The sequence below is a fragment of the Puma concolor genome, chromosome A3 (assembly GCF_028749965.1).
Source record: "Puma concolor isolate L17-30 chromosome A3, mPumCon1.1.hap2, whole genome shotgun sequence".
Taxonomy (NCBI): domain Eukaryota; kingdom Metazoa; phylum Chordata; class Mammalia; order Carnivora; family Felidae; genus Puma; species Puma concolor.
Window position 1 is genome coordinate 98,114,870 of NC_141669.1, and position 18,519 is coordinate 98,133,388.

The 18,519-nt window shown below is 50.7% G+C and overlaps 1 long non-coding RNA gene across 1 annotated transcript; it reads right to left on the minus strand.

Annotated features, from left to right (window-relative positions):
• Positions 1-8,326: 8,326 nt before the first annotated feature.
• LOC147582617 (uncharacterized) lies at positions 8,327-14,644 on the minus strand. Its single transcript, XR_015249344.1, has 4 exons — positions 14,264-14,644; positions 10,473-10,605; positions 9,619-9,725; positions 8,327-8,810 (listed from the first exon to the last, which is right to left on the minus strand). It is a non-coding gene; the product is annotated as an uncharacterized LOC147582617 (long non-coding RNA).
• Positions 14,645-18,519: the final 3,875 nt, after the last annotated feature.

Here is an 18,519-nt window from a genome sequence, read left to right on the forward strand (position 1 = left end):
TGTATGTTTGTTTATTTCTTTTTAAATTGAGATACACTTGACATATACCATTATAGGAGTTTTAGGTGTACGACGTAATGATTCAATCTTTATGTATACTGTGAAATGATCACCACAGTGAGTTAGGTTGACATCCAACACCATGCACACTTATCCTTTGTTTCTTGTGATGAGAATTTTTATTCTCTTAGCAACTTTCACATATGCAACACAGTTTGTTAACTCTAGCCACCGTGCTGTGCAGGACATGCCCCGGACTTATATACTCTATAACTGGAGGTTGGTACACTTCCCTCATCCCCCCACCCCACCTCTGACAACCACCAACTATTCTGTCTGTCAACATATATCTTTGGGTTGGATAATAAATATTCTCACATTCTTTTTCTCTACTCCCCCACCCCCAACACTTTACTATGAACCATTTCAAGCATACAGAAAAGTTGAGTGAATTTTGAAAAAAGTTGAGGGGATACCTCCATAGCCACCACCTGGATGACATTTTACTGTTTGCTTCATATCTCAGTCCATCTCCCTGCCTCCCCAGGAATCCATCTTCTTTTTCTGTTCCTCTAAAGGGGAGTTGCAAACTTCAGTACACCGCACCCCTAAACACCTTACCATGTATATCATTAGATAGAGTTGAATAAATATCGTTCATTTTTTTCAGGGACAAGTTACATGCAATGAAATGTTCACATTCTTAAGTATACCATTTGCTGAGTTTTGACAAACGCCCACACCTGTGTGAGTCAAACCCTTACCCAGATACAGACCACTACCATCACCCAGAAGTTTCCCTGACTCCCCTGCCCAGCCAATCACCTCCACCTGCTCCTAGAGGCAGCTACTGTTCTGATCTTTATTTTATCAGTGGTTAGTTTCGCTTTTTAGAACTTCTTATAAATGGACCCAGACCACAGACGCTTTTTTGCATCAGGTTTCTTTCATTCCCTATAATGGTTTTGAAATCCACACCGTTGTACATATCAGGGACATTGTGTGGGTAATACCACGAGGTGTTGGTCCCTCACATTCTTCTATGTCACTGATACACTTTTATTTATTTATTTTTTAAATTTTCTTTTTAATGTTTAGTTTTGAGGGGGGGGGGGATGGGGGAGAGAGAATCCTAAGCAGGGTCTGCACGGTCAGCGCAGAGTCGGATGCAGGGCTCGAACTCACAAACCGTGAGACCAGGACCCGAGGCGAAATCGAGAGTCAGACCCTCAACCGACTGAGCCACTCAGGTGCCCCCGATACACTTTTTAAAAGGCCCTTCCTTACAATTTCCATTTGACTTGACTGTCTGGGGTCCCACTGCCGGTTACAGGGGGCTCAAGAGTCATCGTCTCTACGGCTCCAGGCAGGGAAATGCCCCCGGAAACCATGGATGGAAACCTGTCCAGACCCCACCTTCAGCCCCGCTGCACTGCAGGATTTCTCGATGGACAAGGGCATGTCTGCGAACTCTGCACCTCGTTCTTTCTTCAGCCCACTGCAGGCTGCCTTTGTTTCCCACTTCCCTGACTTACCAGGCCTGCCTGCAGCATCCACTGTGGTTAGCCCCTGCCTTCCAGAAACTCCCTCCTCTGTTGTCCTCTTACCCACCTTGTGGATTTTCCTCCGGCCTCCCTGGCTGTTCTGACTTGGTTTCCTTGGCTGTGTGCAAAAGGTGAGGGTCTTCAAGGACTGGATCTGGCTGGTTGTCTCTGCCTTCAGTCTCACTCCCCAGGCAGTCACATCCAGAACCATGGTGTCATTGAGTGCCATCCGTGGGCTGGTAGCTCCCCAGCCAGGCCTTTCCTTAAGCCCTGCAGCCTCCGCCTGGGGCTCAGATAGACATCCTGAATTCAGCATCAGCAGAAACAGCCTGCACCCTGTCTTGCTCATCTGACCCTGCTCTGTCTCCCCTTCTCACTTAGGGGCCCCGTCGGCCTGGGATCAACCTTAATTTCCTCATCCTCATTGCCCACAACCATTCATCGCCCATCTCCATAGAGCCTCCTTCCAAATCAGATCTTAATATTTGTCCCTTCTCTTCATCTCCATTGCCATGGCCCTAGACTGTGAGATACCTTATGATGAACATTATATCTGGTTAATGTGCAATTCGAATATAACTGGGCATCCTCTATTTTTATTTAGTAAGTCTGGCTGCCCTGTGGCTGGTCGGTGCCTCCCGCTGCATCTGACCTCATCGCTACCAAGCAGGCTCCTGTCCTGCTACCCAACCCCTGGGGACTCGGGGGAAACCAGGGGAGCCCCTGCCTCCCGGGCCCGCTCTCCCCACATTGCCCTGCTGCAGTGGGGAGGGGGAGTTCAAATCCTCTGCAACCCTCTGGGATGTCTACCCAGCTCAGCCAGAGCTGGGCTTCTCTGTTGCCTTCACTCCAGGCCGCTCTGACACAGACATTTCCCTTCTGCTTGGTGTGGATGACGTCTGCTCCAGGGGTCTTTAAGGGTGGAGGGGACTGGGATTTGTGAAGTTCCCAGCAGAGGGCCTGGCTCGCTCAGTGTCCAGTAAACAATAGTGCCCCTTTGGTCCTCCTGGTGCCGGCTCCCTCCACTGGCACAGCAAGGGGCCATGCAGGGGAATGCCCCCTCTCTCCCCGAGTAGGCTTCTTTTAAAATCACAGGGTTTTGGGGCAGTCTGTTAAGCTGGCTCAGTCCGTTAAGCGTTGGATTCTTGATTTAGGCTCAGGTCAGGATGTCACGGTTGGTGAGGTCGAGCCCCACATCGGGTTCTGTGCTGACAGCATGGGGCCTGCTTGGGATTCTCTGTCTCCTCTCTCTCTGCCCCTCCCCAGATCATGCTCCCTCTCTGTCTCTCTCAAAAATAAGCTTTGAAAACAAAATAAAATAAAATCACAGGGTTTTAAACCTGTGAGGGGTGAGGAGCCCTGTTGCAGGACAGGTACGGAATTACACGGACAGAATCCAGCCTTGCAACTGGCAGAACAACGCGGGGGTATGGGCACTTCCATACAGGCTCCCTGTGCCCACGCGGGACCACATCCTGGCCACAGGCCAGGCCTGTGGCCAGCGGGCTCTGGCTTAGCTTTCCAGCCTTGCTCCTCCGTCATTTTCTTTGCCTTCCTGGCAAACTTCTGCCAAGTTCAGAAGCAGAAAGAGCTGGCGACTGGGGACCAGAGAAAACATCCCTTTACTCCAAGCCTGCTCTTGGGGAAGATGTTATTTACTCTTAGTGCCTCTACCTTTTCATCAGCCAAATGGAGCAGAGAAAATGGGCCCTACCATCCATCCCAGAGCTCAGGAAGAGGGGTGCCTTCTGTCTATGTGGGCCGTGTGTGGGTCCTCCTCTAAGATCCGGCTCCCTGTCACCCCAAGAAGGTTTCCTAACTCTCCCCTCCTCCCCACCTCCCCACCCTGTTAATTTGAAGCTGTTTCCTCTCCTATTTCTGTAGCACTCTCTACACTCCTCCGTATTGCCTTCAGCAATCTGTTGCTTGGTGACTCATTATTTTTACGTTTCTTTCTGCCTCTGGATTCTGAGAGCTCCTAAATCTGCAGGAGGCTGTGGGGCCCCCACACAATGCCTGGCACGGGGATGGTGCTCAATAAATGCTCCATGAGCAAGTGTAAGACTGTGGAATTTGACAGCCTTTGAGGCATCTAGAATGCAGAGAGAGGCCCCTCCAGCCTCCTGTTTCCCTGTGCTATTCTAAAACGAAACCATAATTCCTGTCCCTGAAAACGCGGCCCTCCTTCAGACAACTGTAAGCCTCCTCGGGAAGGTGAATGCTCTCAATTCTAATTAGTCCTTTTCCTGCCCGTGGGTGAGAGGATCCCCGGAGTGGTCAGCTGTGCTGATGGATGGGGCGGGGCGCAGAGTACCAAGGCCAGGGAGGCCAGGCAGTTGCGGTGAACAGCCCGGCCAAGCCCTCCCTCCCAGCCCTGCAGGGAGCCGGGCTTTACTTTTGAAGCTAATGAGAAGCAGATTTGAGCAGTGGGATGGGCCGGAGACCCAGAGGCTGCCTCTGCTACGTGGCATCTTGAGCAACTCCCTAAGCTTTTGCCACCAACCAGCGGAGAGCCGGGTCGGGCCACGCGGCTGGACGATGGGTCTCCCTCCAGCTTGACTCCAGGTCAGACTGTATTTTATTAAAAGACAGATCTAAACATTGCCAGCTTCGGTGAATGATGCAGCGGGCTTGTGGAGACGTGGGTCACCCACAGAGGGTGTCCCTCCTGTGATGGGTTTCTCCCTTCTTCCCTGACACATTAACAGTCCAGCCCATAAGCCTGAGTCCCGGGAGGGGTCTGAGGCACACTGAGGGAGCGGGAGTGCACGGGGCTCCAGCAAAGGCTGCTCTGAAGGTCCAGCCAGTTCCACCTCCAGCGAGGGTGCTGGAGGCTGGGGTGGCAGGCTCCATGAGGGCCGGGACTGGATGTGTCTTGGTGACATCTACATCCCCAGCATCTGGAGCGGTGTACCTAGTAGATGCATAATAAACACTAAGCTACATAACATAATGGCTCTGCAAACAGTTCTGGAATCAGCCACGGTTTGAACCTCAGCTCCTAGTTAGAGCTCAGGGGACGAGTCAACCTCTTTAAGCGTAATTTTTGTTTCCAAAAATTATACAAGTATTTACCTTGGAAGGGTGTTTGGAAGATTGTATCTAGTATTTCCTGAGCACTTATTTTGTACCAGGTGTCATTTTAGTGCTCTGTTTTCGCTCACCGAATCCCCACGACAACCTGAGGCAGAGAAGTTATTGTTCCCACTGTATGAGTGAGGAAACCGACACCCAGAGAGGTTAAGTAACTTTCCCAAGGTCACACCGTTGGGAAGAGGCAGAGCCAGGCTTTACGCTCAGGCTGTTGGCTCAGAGTCCAGTTCTGAACCATCACACCAGCTGCCTCTGAAATGCGCCGAGCATAGTGCCTGGCACAGAGTAAGTGCCCAGTGAAAGGGAGCCATTGCAGTTTAATTAACAAACAAGAGGGAGGTGAAATGCAACGTCCTGGATCTTCCTGAAAGAAATGAAGTGATAGAATTTTGTACCATTCATGATTCATTCATTCATTCATTCATTGAGGCTTCACGTAATAATTCTGCACGCTTTGCCCCAAATGCAGGGAGAGTAGATATTGGGGAAGCAGTAGCTCTGGGCTTGGCATACTCCTGGAAGCCTGTGTGGGGACAAAGAGCTGAGAGCCATTCAGGTGAACTCAAGGGGGAAAAAGTGTTCTCTGTAGGCACCTGGTTTGCAGGAGGAGCCCTCGCGGGCCTCATGACCGGAGGTTGCCAGGCAACCTGAGGCGGTGGGCACTTCTCTGCCAACCTGCTCCCATCTCCCCGCAGACTGACGATATCCTCAAGGTCCTGTGCTTCTGTTCCCCCAAACTCTGCGTGCAACAGACTCTGGGTTGCCATGGTAACAACCGGAGCCCCCATTTTATATGTTCTTAACCATTCCAGGGTCAGTATCACCTGACCGTGGCTGGGTCTTTCTGAGTTTACATTCTACCCCCCTCCCCACACACCCCTCCCCCAAGAAGTGGGGTCATCTCTTTCAAACCTGATTGTCTGCTGCTTCATCCTCAGCAAGGAAGGGGGGACAGTCCCAGAAAAGACAGAGTCACTAGGAAGGCAGCCCGAGATTGTGTACTATGAGCAGACTAAGGGACAGGGTACCTCTAAGCATCCTTTTCAGATGACTATTTCTGCACTATTTTAATTTTATCATCTTATTTCTCTTACCCTGAGACTATGAATAGCTCTGAGAGCCACAATAATAAGCTACAAGCCAGTTTCTTCACAAACCAGCTTTTCGGGGGGGGGGGGCAGGGAACAGGTCCACTCTGCCGATGGAACGTGCCAGGTTCCTGACTGCCCCCAAACTTGTGCTCACACTGCCCCATCCACCCAGAATGCCCTTCCCTTCTACTCTTGGTCAGCCTTGAAGACCCAGCTCAGTTTCTGTTTCCTCTAAGAATTTTGCACACAATTCCAGCCTGAATTGGTTGGGACCCTCTGAGTGTAGCCTTCATTGTCTCTTCCATCCATGAGGTCATCTCCGGTGTTATTGTCAGGGAAAATCAGTGAAAAACTTTCAAATGGATAAGAGAAATAAAAAGATCACTGGGTGTCCTGTCTAGGGCACCCTTCCAGGTTGTCTCTGTCTTTCATTGTCTTTGAAAAGCTATTTTTACGACCCTGTAAGTCATCGAAAACAGACAATGATGCCAATGATTTGTGTTCATAGAAATACAAATTAGTAGCGTCCAGTGGAACTCAACTGACGGTTGCCCTGGGGATAGACTTCTGCATCTATTTGTAAGGTCACGTCAGCATGCTGCTTATCTGTGTGTGTGTGTGGTTCTTAGAAATCTCCTTTGAGCCTGTTAGAAGACCTCAACTCTATCCCTCATTAATGAACGAGTTACATAAAATCTTTATACTTTTATGAGAGTCATAATTTTATCCTGTTTTCCCTAAAATTATTCTTTGTCATTTTTTAACTCAAGTTAAAAAAGAATGGTTTGACACATTGTATCAGTCAGAGTTGGGAGCAAGCAACAGAAATCAACAGTAGCTAACTTTAACAACGAGGAAAAGAATATACTGGAGGTTATTAGATGGCTTGTAGAATTTACAGAGAGCCCACAGTTGTGGGCTTGGAAAACGGACTGGGGCTGAGTGTGGCTTGGTGGCAGGACTACAGGCAAAGGCATGGGATGGGCTGGCCTGGAAACCATCTCTGGGCACTGCCACTTCTGGACGTCACTGCTGGTGGCCCCTGGCCATGACCTCAGCCGCAAGCTGCCGCCACCATGAAATGAATGCTAAATGGCTCCTGAGTGTTTCCATCTCTGGCTCAACATTTGAAGTCCTGGCCAGCATTATCCAAGTGTCTGGGCAAAAACCTATCTATGCCTTTGCCGGAATAGGAGGCAGGGACGCTCCCCATGGTGGGGAGCGTCCCTCTCCCCCAAATAGGAAAACGGCTGCCAAAGAATGACAAATGTCTACTTGAAATCACATTGTGAGTTCCATTAGTGCCATTACCACAAAGTACACGTGTTCCTTTTTTTAGATAGTGAGGGGATCTCCAAGGCGCCTGGCCTAGCAGATCTCGTGGAGACATTACCGAAGAGGCAGAGGGAAACACTGGAATTAGAGACTGTCCAAACTGGACAGGGTCACAGAAGCCACCTCACGTGATCCTCTCACTTTCCTCCCAAGGACACTGAGCCGCAGGAGCTGGAGGTGCTGTGTGGCCTGGAAGATGGTCCGAGTGTCATGGTATGGTTTGGGGACTGTCCTTCAGATGTTCGTAAAACGGGGCAGTCCTGCTTACCCCCAAATCTGGTTACTGTCACCAGTGGGAGGGCACGGCTGTCGGCTAATTTAAAACAGAGCATCCCGAGTCGGCTTCTGGGCCGCTTCCCGGCTTTGCTGGCCGCAGACCGCTCTTCAGGGGTATGTTTTGCTGACGTGGCTGGCCGCAGGGAGCCGGGAGGCACAATTTTCTGAAGGTCCATTTGCAAAATTGAAACCCTGCCCTTGAGAACTCTGCACATCACAGCTGTGAAGAGATGTGAGAGCAAGGCCAAGGGCGGCCTTCCAGTGAGACCTCCAGGTCCGCTGGGATGCCCACGGCTTTGCGTGGGAATTCAGCAGCCTGTGGCTCCAAGGTGCCCCCTCTCACAGGCTCTTTGGGGGAGAACGGGTCCCTGTCTTCTCTTTACTGGGGCGCTGTTCTTTCTCTCTGGTTTCTTGCTCTTAGCTCATCTCACATCTTGGTTTCCAGAAGGTGGGAGATTCTACCCGGGACCCAGGGGCGCAAATGTGGCCAGCGGGCACCCTCGACCCCCAGGCCTGGTGAGACGAGGGCTCTCCTCCACGTGACCCGGCTGTTGGTGCCCAGCCTGGACCGGACTGCTCTCCAGTGTGGTGAGGAGGAGGAGTTCTGGCAGACAGGCATACCATCTGTCACCCAAGGGATGCTCTTGGGGTTTGGCAGAGAGGACCCTGCCTGGGCAAGGGCAGGAAGCCAGGTGTGTGGCTCCCCATCACTGCCGAAATGACTTTCTTTTCTCCATCCAGGCACCTCCGCACCCCCAACTCGAGGGACCCAGTCTATGCCATGCAGCCCCCCAGGGCCCTCACCATCCCTCCCTTCTCTCTTCTGCTTCCAGTGAGACTTGGGTTCAAATCGCCCCACTGCCTTTTCAATGTGACTTTGGGAAAATTCCTTCATGTCCCAGAGACTCAGTTTCCTCATCTGTAAAATGCTGATGACAAGAAGGCCTGTCCCAAACACAGTGCACACATAAAGTGCATGCAGGGCTATTATGATTACTGTGTGGGTTTTTTTTTTAAAGTTTATTTGTTTATTGGTGGGGGAGGGGCAGAGACAGTGGGAGACAGAGAATCCCAAGAAGGCTCCATGCTCAGCGTGGAGGCTGACTCGGGGCTTGATCCCACAAACCATGAGATCATGAGCTGAGACGAAATCAAGAGGCAGATGCTCAACCAACTGAGCCACCCAGGTGCCCCGATTATTGTGGTTTTACGTGTTTTTGTCTTTCTCTCTCTTTGCATTAGGTGATGATTCTCTTTCTCTACCATCCTTTAATTTTCCACAGTGTGTGGCACGGTAGTGTTCACAGGGCCGTTGGCTGAGGCGGGGGGGCGGAGGGAAGGGTATTGAACTCAGCCCTGTGTGGCTCCAAGGCCGTCAGTCTTCCTAGGACACCGTGCTGAATTCCTCCTCTTCCTTACTGTCCTCTCCAGTTCTGCTGGGTCAGTCAGCAAATACCCCAAGTGTGACTGACTGACCAGCAAGAGAGAAAGGAAACGGGGAGTTGAGGTTTTTCTGTTTTGTCCTTTTTTTTTTTTTAAAAATTTTTTTTTTTCCAACGTTTATTTATTTTTGGGACAGAGAGAGACAGAGCATGAACGGGGGAGGGACAGAGAGAGAGGGAGACACAGAATCGGAAACAGGCTCCAGGCTCTGAGCCATCAGCCCAGAGCCTGACGCGGGGCTCGAACTCACGGACCGCGAGATCGTGACCTGGCTGAAGTCGGACGCTTAACCGACTGCGCCACCCAGGCGCCCCATGTTTTGTCCTTTTTTTAAAATGCTTGCAGACGCTTGCTTGCCCAGCTGAAATGGTCTTGGGCCTCAGATCCCTGCATACAGAGAACGATCTTTGCGTTTCCTCACAGAGGTTTTCAGCTGGAGTGCAGGAGGTTGTCTCTTGCTTCCCTAGCTCGGGAAGACCAGGGGCAGGAGAGAGAGGACCCCGCCACACTGCTGGGTCAGCTGAGGCTCCCCCCCTCCCCAGGTTTTCTTCTCTTTTTAAAGTTTATTTATTTTTTAGAGAGAGAGCACAAGCGAGAGCATGAGCAGGGGAGGGGCAGAGAGAGAGGGACACACAGCATCCAAAGCAGGCTCCAGGTGCTGAGCTGTCAGCACAGAGCCCGATGCCGGGCTTGAACCCATGAACTGTGAGATCATGACCTGAGCCGAAGTCAGATGCTCAACCGACTGAGCCACCCAGGCGCCCTTCCCCTCCCCCAGGGTTTCTTGATGGGTAAGGGAGTCTACCAGGTACCCACGAGGACATGGCTATGCTCACCTGTCAGCTGGCAGTGTGGTGATGGGGAGAGCATGCACCTACTGCGTCCACATCCACGGCTGTCACTTCACTGCTCTCTGAACCACTCAGGGCCTCAGTGTCTCCATCTGTGACATGAGAATGACATGAGAGTCTACCTTGTGGGGTGGTTGTGAAGATTAGATGAGTTTATGTGTATAACCATCAGGACCACTATTTTGGATACACCATGAAGTTCCCTACTCCCCAGATGATCCCTGGGATAAGAAGCTCTTCTCCCTTCCCTTCCTTTCCCTTCTCCTCTTCCCTTCCCTTCCCTTCCCTTCTCCCCTCCCCTCCCCTCCCCTCCCCTCCCCTCCCCTCCCCTCCCCTCCCCTCTCCTCTCCTCTCCTCTCCTCTCCTCTCCTCTCCTCTCTCCCTTCCCTTCCCTTCCCTTCCCTTCCCTTCCCTTCCCTTCCCTTCCCTTCCCTTCCCTTCCCTTCCCTTCCCTTCCCTTCTCCCCTCCCCTCCCCTCCCCTCTCCTCTCCTCTCCTCTCTCCCTTCGCTTCCCTTCCCTTCCCTTCCCTTCCCTTCCCTTCCCTTCCCTTCCCTTCCCTTCTCCCCTCCCCTCCCCTCCCCTCCCCTCCCCTCTCCTTTCCTCTCCTCTCCTCTCTCCTTTCCCTTCCCTTCCCTTCCCTTTCCCTTTCCCTTTCCCTTTCCCTTTCCCTTTCGCTTTTGCCCTCTTTTCTTACAAGGCTCCACACCCAGCATGGAGCCCAACACAGGACTTGAACCCATAACTCCAAGATCAAGACCTGAGTGGAGATCAAGAGTCGGACACTTAACCGACTGAGCCATCCGGGTGCCCCAGGAAGTTCTTTATTTTCAAAAATTACCTCGCACAATCTTTCCCGGCGCGGGGTGCTCTCCGTTACTTTATTGTGAACAGGCAGGTGCTGTTTGGGTGAGACACGTCACCTGAAACAACCCCTCTTGGTGGTGGTCACTCTGGCCGCTCACTAAGGTCATCTGAAGAAATTGATAAAAAGCAGGTAAGACCCGGTCCCCAAGGGGGTGGCGTCATAGCTTCGCAAAGGGAGTGTAAACAAGGACAGTAAGAAAGCCACCATCAGTGGTTACTTTATGGAGATAGCACACTGACACCTCTGGGATAAATGGAACAACAGCTGCCCCAATGTTATGCAAAGAGGCTCTCCCGGCTTGGGATGAAAATGCCACCCAAAGCATCCTCCAGATTCCAAAAATGCTGTATCGCCAGAACTGAGAGGGGAGGGTAGAAGATGCACTCAGACACTCCAATGACTCAGAAGGTGGCTTTGATGATGATGAGGACCCTGAGCACCAAGATGAGTTGGAAGAGCTGGCAAGATATGGAGTCAGGGGCCCAGGGTGAAGACAGCACTAAGTTAACATATTATCACACATGTGATTGTAGGCATGTACCGTAAATAATCAATCAATCGTTAGAAACAGATATTTCATCTACTTTCAAAAAGATTACATATCAACTAGGTCATAATGCCTTTGGATATTTTGAGTGGGGAAATGGGGGGATCATGGTATGTGGGGATTGTCTTTTATTGTCCCCGGCAGCACCCCCTTTCCAGAAGGCCCTGATACTCCTTGTGACTCTGCCCCAGGACGGGGGGTGGGGGGGCTTCCTCTGGCTGCCTGCACTGGTGATGGCCGTAATAAACACCTTCCAGGAGCAGCCCTCACCCAAGGACCAAGGGGACTTGGGGTATAAATCCCACAGCTCCCTCATCCCTTGAAGGAGAGGATGTTCAAAGCACGAGTTCTGCACCGGCCCCCACAGTTCCCATGGGGATTAAGCACACGTGCCCCGGTGGTCACCTGCTTCATAGCATATCCTCTCCTGTCTGACTTGCGTTCTCTATGTCACTTTCCCATTCCCTGCCCAGAGCTTCCGAGATTCCCTCCAGATAAACTAGATTGACTGGAATGCTTGTGTCAGGGGCCGCTCCTGGAGAAATCCAACCTACGGCAAGCACAAATGATAAAGGATAGCGATGGTTACTCTCACCCATTATTATTTTGTTAAAGATCAGGAGAATGCACTTCCTGCTTTGTGTTCTTGTTCCCCAGAGCTTGTGAGAGCTGGGCCCGGTTCTGGGGTATCTTTTAGGTCTGGTCAGAAACAGGGAGGTCTGACTGTATATTTATCTCAAAATAATCTAAAGTGATTCATTCTCTCTCTCTCTCTTACTCAATTATATGCTTGAGCAGCTATGCCAGAAATCGGTCCATCCAGAGCAATTAAAAGCTTCCTTTGCCAGACCTTGGGGATTTCTCTCTGATCAATGAGAAAAACACTACAGCTGGAAAAGAGCCGAAACCAAGAATAGGGCCATCATGTCTTAGCTGTTCAGACAAGCTATAGCACCATTCGGATGTTTTTAAAAGACCCTTTTATTTTCCAATATGGAATGTTGGAGGAATGATAAGAAATTTCACATTAGTTTTTCAACGCTTTTGACCCCAAACTGGAATTCATTTGTGAAAATTAGTATCTGGCTCTATGTATCAGCTCACGAGCCATGGTAAGGTACTTATTATTATATTTATGATTAATAATAAAATAATAGCAGCAGAAATCATGTCCCTCATAGCTACCATGAGATGGCCAACGTGCTAAGAACATCACACGTTTTTATCTCAGCTGACTATAATGTTACTATGAAGAGGTCACTGTTATTACATCTATTGTATCAATGCAGTTACTCAAGCTCAGAGAGATTAAGTAGTTTGTCTGAGATCACACAACCAGAAAGTAGGAGAATGGGGTTACAAAGCCAGGCAGTCGGGCTCCAAAGCCTGGGTTTTTAACTATGGGAAGGCAACCAGCTTTTCACACCAGAAGGAAAGAAGAGATGAATGGGCTTTGTTGATTTCATTGCCCAAGGCCAGGCTCAACCTGACCTGCTTTTTAATGTTTATTTATTTTTGAGAGAGAGAGAGAGAGCGTGCAAGCGGAGGGGAGGAGAGAGAGGGAGACACAGCATCCAAAGCAGGCTCCAGTCTCTGAGCTGTCAGCACAGAGCCCCACGCGGGACTCGAACCCATGAACCGTGAGATCATGACCCGAGCCAAAGTCAGATGCTCAACCGACTGAGCCACCCAGGTGCCCCCTGACCTGCCTTTTACAAGAAGTTGAAACAAGGTGGATTTTGCTTCTCATGCCATTCCTTTCTGCTGCTCTCTTCTGTGGAGAAGTCAGAGAGTTTTGTCACAAACTGGGGTTCCCTAGGTCTCAGCTGCGTGTGGCTGCAGAAGGGGGCACAGCCACAGTGACGGAGGACATTTCCTGGGTCTGCTCCAGCCAGCTGCTGGCGCAATCCTCCCCCCCCTCCCCGGGAGACACCTCTGTGGGTCCACAAACAAGCTGGTTCCCATGGGAGCCTGCTGCTGTGCAGCTGAGAACAGCTGAGATATTGCTTATCTAGAAAGACAGCGTGAATACCCCAAACACATGATACTGGTTATGTGCCATCATAGTGATCACTTTCGAGCGGGGCATACCAGGAGACTCCGGGCTACCCACGGAGCCAGCGAGTGAAGAACAAGGAAAATCCCCCAGGGACATCGTGGGATGCTACAGGGGATAGAGTCATCTCAGCTTCACCTGGCCATCATTCACTGTGTGACTTTGGCCGCATCGCCTCCTGCCCTATTTCCTCCTCTGTGAAATGGGCCGATGGTTCAGAGGAGCCCTTGAGGCCCCTTTCCACCCCCAGAGATCTGTGAGCAGCCCTTCCCACAGGCAGCTTGCATTCCCCCAACCCTTTGCTCTGCATACCGTCCGCTCTCTTTATGTCCTTGGGCCTGTTTGTGTGGTTATTTGTCGAGTTGAGGATTCAGCTGGACTGTAAGTTCGAGAGGTCGGTGAATGGAAACTTCTTTGTGTTTGGATTTGCACAGGGTGGTTCTAGCACAGTGGTTCCCAACCAGGGGTGAGTTTGCCCCCATGGAACATTTGGAAATATCAGGAAAATTTTTATTTGCCATGACGGGGGTGGAGGGGGGAGGGCACCACTGGCATCTAGCAGGTAGAAGCCGGGGTAGAAGTTGCTAAACATTCTACAGTGCGCAGGACAGCTCCCACAAGACAAAATGATCTGGTTTATAATGTCAGTGGTGCCGATGCTGAGAAACCCTGGTTTAGAGGAGGCTAGATGGGCTCACTGGCTATAGGCACCAGGCATTGTGCAGTCCTTGGTTTGCCCTCCTCTTCAAGTTTCTCTCTCTACAGTCCGGAGAAGACCAGCAAATACTTAGGGCCAACCTGAGGCACAGTTATTCTTTGAAAAAAAAAATAGGTATTACATGCACTCAGTGAGAAGGTCAGTACAGACCAAATGATCCTCTGTTCAGTGGGGGCTGTCCTGTGCATTGTAGGATATTTAGCAGCGACCCTGGCCTCTGCCTACAAATGTCAAAAATGTCCACAGGCATTGACAAATGTCCCTGGGGACCCTGGTTGAGAACCACTGTTCTAGAGGTGTCCTTTGCCTGTCCACACACCTATTTATTTATGAAAAGATGTCTTTTTCTTATGGTGCTTGACACATAGTAGATGCTCCATGAATAGATATTGACAAATGGATAATTGAGAATAAAGCGATTTACGTAATCAGTCAAATCCTACCTTAAATGCCGCAGAGGTACGGGTTACATGTGTCCTAACACAAGTACAGGATATGAAGTCATTCTTTCCTGGTTCTGACTTCTCAGTTTTGCCTCGAGGAGCACCATCTCGTTACGCTTCCAAACTATGTCACTGCTGAGGGCGAGGTTGTGGAGGATGAGTCCCAAATACCTTAAAGTCCATTCTCAGAAGCAGCCGGGCGGCCTGTAACAATGTGGATTATCTGTATTCTGTGCACCTGAGGGTCTCCTTCCCCTCCCCTGACTGGCAGACTGGGGGAGGCATCAGGGATGTGCTTCGTCTACCCAAGGGGCCTTTCCTGCCCCATCAGTCCCGTTCTGCCAACGTCTGGCTTTCGTGACAAGCTGTGGCCTTGGTTCCAGCAAGAGTGCCCTTTCTAAGAAGGTGGAGGCGTTAGTCCAGCTTGGGCAATCATCCCAAAGTCCATTTTGTGTAATTCTGGGCTGCCTGCCCAGCTTCTTCCTGGAGTACAGCTGGGGCTGGGATGGTCTCTGGATTTTCCATGTTTCCTGGAGTGGAGTGGTTGGGGATCTGGGAGCTGGGCAGGTGACCTGTGCCCACCACCACTAGGACCTGCTCAGGGTGGATACTCCAGGGGCCAGCTTGCTTATTGCTTACTCTGGGTCTTGGGCACGGTGTATATGGGGTGATAAAGCCAGCTTTCCTAGAGAATGCACAGCAGGAGCGATGGGGCAGTGTCTTTTGAAACCCTCCAGAGAACAAGACAGACCACAGTCAAGAGTCATCATAGTGAGAAGTGTGGCCTGAGAGCTCAGCTGAGGCTGGGCTGGGGGTACCTCTTTGTGGTGGCTTTAGGATAACTGGATGTACTATACCGTGGCTCAGGGCTTCAAAGACACGTGTCCCAAGAGAGAGAAACCTGGGAGAGCCGCGTGGCCCTGTTCAACTGTGAGGCCCAACAGTGAGGATGAGGTCACCCAACCTCATTTCTGCCAGACTCTACTAGTTGAGAGGTCATAAAGGCCCACCGGGTTCAAGGTGAAGGGATACAGACCCCACCTCTCAAAGAGACAGCGTCGAAGCCACCCTGGAGACGAGCATGTGTGGTGGGAGACAGTGCTGCAGCTGTTTTTGGAAAATGCCATCTACGACAAGGCTGCAATGAGTTCCAATCTTAGAGAAAAGGGGAGAGCGGGGTTCTCTGTGCGCCGTCCAGAAGCCCTCCCAGCTGCCTTAGTTCCCACTTAGCCTTCCCTTTAAAGCTTCTCTCAACAGTTGGGACAAGCCCAAGGTTGGGGGCAGGTTCAAGAGTCCCAAATGTGTTCTCTTCCCAAGTCTCTTCCTTCCGCAGCTCCTCTTGTGCCTTCCCCCTCTCCCGCTGATGGGAGAGTTGGGGCAAAGCAGGGAATAGAATATTCAGGGTGAGTTTGCTAAGTCTGAGCTTTTAGGCCAGCAACTTTCGTCCATCCCAGAATCTCCTCCATCCATTCTTGTACCCATCCCTTTTTTCTCCTCTTCCTCCTCCCTTCCTCACCATCAAATGCACTCTCTGAATTACCCCCATGCTCCTTCTTGAAGGAGCGATTGACCCTCCTCAGCCTCCCATTGACCTGGAAACTGCACCCCTCTGAGATTGCTCTCACGTGGTCATCACCAAATCCTGTCAGTTTTCATCTTGTTCGCTCGGCCTCTGTGAACGTGACCTGCCTTCCTTCTTGGAATTCTCCCTGTGGCACCCCCACATCTTCTCCTACCTCTCAGTCTGACCCCTTCTTCCTTTCAGGGTGCATAATTGGTTCTCTTCTCTCATTTAACCCCATTGCTTCTTCTATCCCCTATTACCACTGACTACAGGCCCTATTTCTCTTGTTTCCTACCTACCCTCATGAGCTCCGAATCTCACATTTCCAACTTTCCACCCCATATCCCAACCTGCCTGACCTCACAACCACCTGGGGTCCCCTAGACCAAAGTTAAACTCAGTGTCTCCTTCTCATTTTGGGCTATTCATTCCCATGCCACCGAGTGCCACCACCCAGTCTGGCAAGGTGGAACTCTTAAAGCATCACAAATGCATCCTTCTTCTGGTACCAACAGGTTAGCAACTCTATTCCCAGAAGATCTCTTGGACACATTCGTTTGTTCATTCATCCCTTTTTTTTTTTTCAAGTTTATTTATTTTGAAGGGGTTGGGGGGAGAGCATAAGCTGGGGGAGGGGCAGAGAGAGAGAGAGAGAAGGAAAGAATCCTAAGCAGGCTTCACGCTGTCAGCACAGAGCCCAATGTGGGGCTTGATCCCATGAACCTCGACATCATGACCTGAGCCCAAATCAAGAGCCGGATGTTCAACCAACCGAGCCACCCGGCTGCCCCTGTTCATTCATTCATTCTTTTAGTTAGGAAATACTGATTGAGTATGCGCTATACCCCAGGCACTATTCTAGTGGCTGGAGATATAGCAGTAAGTCCGACAGAGTCTTAGAATCTACAAGGGAGAGAAAGACAACAAACGGGTTCATAGACAAATGGTGGTAGATGCTGTGAGACAACAGAGCTAGGCGAGGGGTGGGAGGAGGAGGGAAGATAGTTCTTTTATGTTAGGTAGACAGGGACAGCCTTACCAGTCAGGTGACATTTGAATAGAAACCATAATGAAATGAGAGCCAGCCAGGTGGATATTGGGTCTTTCTTCTTTATCCCCATGGCCACAGCTCCTCATTCTCTTCCCCTGAAGCATGGCAATTACCTTCCAAAAGGGCAGTGGCCTCTTTGCCTCTCTGCTCTTATCCTTCCTTCTCGACCCCTTTCAGTGGCTTCCTACAGCTCACAGAATAAAGTTCTTACTCCTAACTATAGTCTGCAAGGAGCTTCACCATTGGACTCCAACCCTCTTTCCAGCTAAGTCATACTGTCATAGGCAGAATTCTAAGATGGCCCCATGCTCTGCACTCTTTCTGTTCCTCCCTGTATAATCTTCTCCCCTTAAGTGCCCGTAGAACCTGTGACTTGCCGCTAGCCAATAGAATGTGGCAAAGGCGAGGGGGGTGTCATTGCCTTCAGTAGGTTATGTTATAGAGGAGTCTGTCTTAGCTGACTTTATCGAGAGAAATTCTCCCGCTGGCCTTGAAAAAGCCAAGAGCCATGCTGTGAACTGGGCTATGGGGTTGAGGAACCGGGGGCAGCCTCTGGAAACTGCAGGAGGCCTCAAGTTGCTGAAGGCAGCCCCCAGCCCCCGGTAAGGAGGAAGCTGGCACTCTCAGTCCTGCACTTGCAGGGAAATGAATTCTGCCAACCGCCTGCGTAAACTGGGAAGCACATTTTTCCCCTCATAAAGCTTCAGATGGGATCACAGCCCCAGCTGACACCTTTTGCAGCTAGTGAGCAAAGAACCCAGCAGAGCTGTGCTCGCTCCTGACCCACTGTAAGATAATTAGTGTGTGTTGTCTTAAGCCTCCGAATGTGTGGTGGTTTGTTACACAGCCACAGAAAACCGATACACTCGCCCTGCATAGCCTATACCAGTCCTCAGGCCGTCCCAGCTTTCAGACACGTTTTCCTTTGCATGCCCTGCTGAGAACACAAATTCTGTCCACAAATCTCTAATCCTACATTTTCTCTCTGGAAAAATCTTGTTTGTCCTTCAAAACCCCATCCAGACGTACCCTCTTCTCCTTCACACTCTTGTGACACCCTGGCCCTCCTCCCCACTCCCCAATCTTGCTTTTCTCGAGAAGCATGGGGTTGGCTGCTATATGCCTGCATGTCAGTCCCCTCTCTTCTCTTTCCAGCTCAGGGTCTAGCTCAGTGCCTGGCTTCCAGTCATTCAAGGGTTCCTCACTTGGGGATGCGTGTTGGGGGGGATGGTCCTGGATAGGGCCTGTGCCATGCATAAATCCCCTAAAATTGCTTCGAGAATGCTGCTTATTAAGCAATTTTTCTGGGCCCATTGCTTCCACTCAACTCTCAAAAGAGGCTCGAGGTCCTGGGAAGATTAAGACCAATTGAAGCCTGGTGTCAATACATGGTTCTTGAATTTAAGCCACTGGGTTATCGCCTGCTAAGGAGATTTTCATTTTAAGCCTTCCTGCTAATTGTGGCTTTGCTAGAGGAATTTGAAGCTTCTGGGGTATTTTGCAGGAGAGCTGCTGTTTTGACACGTGTAAAAGCACAGTCAGGTAGGCAGCCCCGGGCTCCGACCAGGGATGAAGGTGGTCCAGGCTGGGGAAAGAGAAAGGAAGGAGGGGTAGAGCAGGGGTGCAGGGAAGCCCACATGT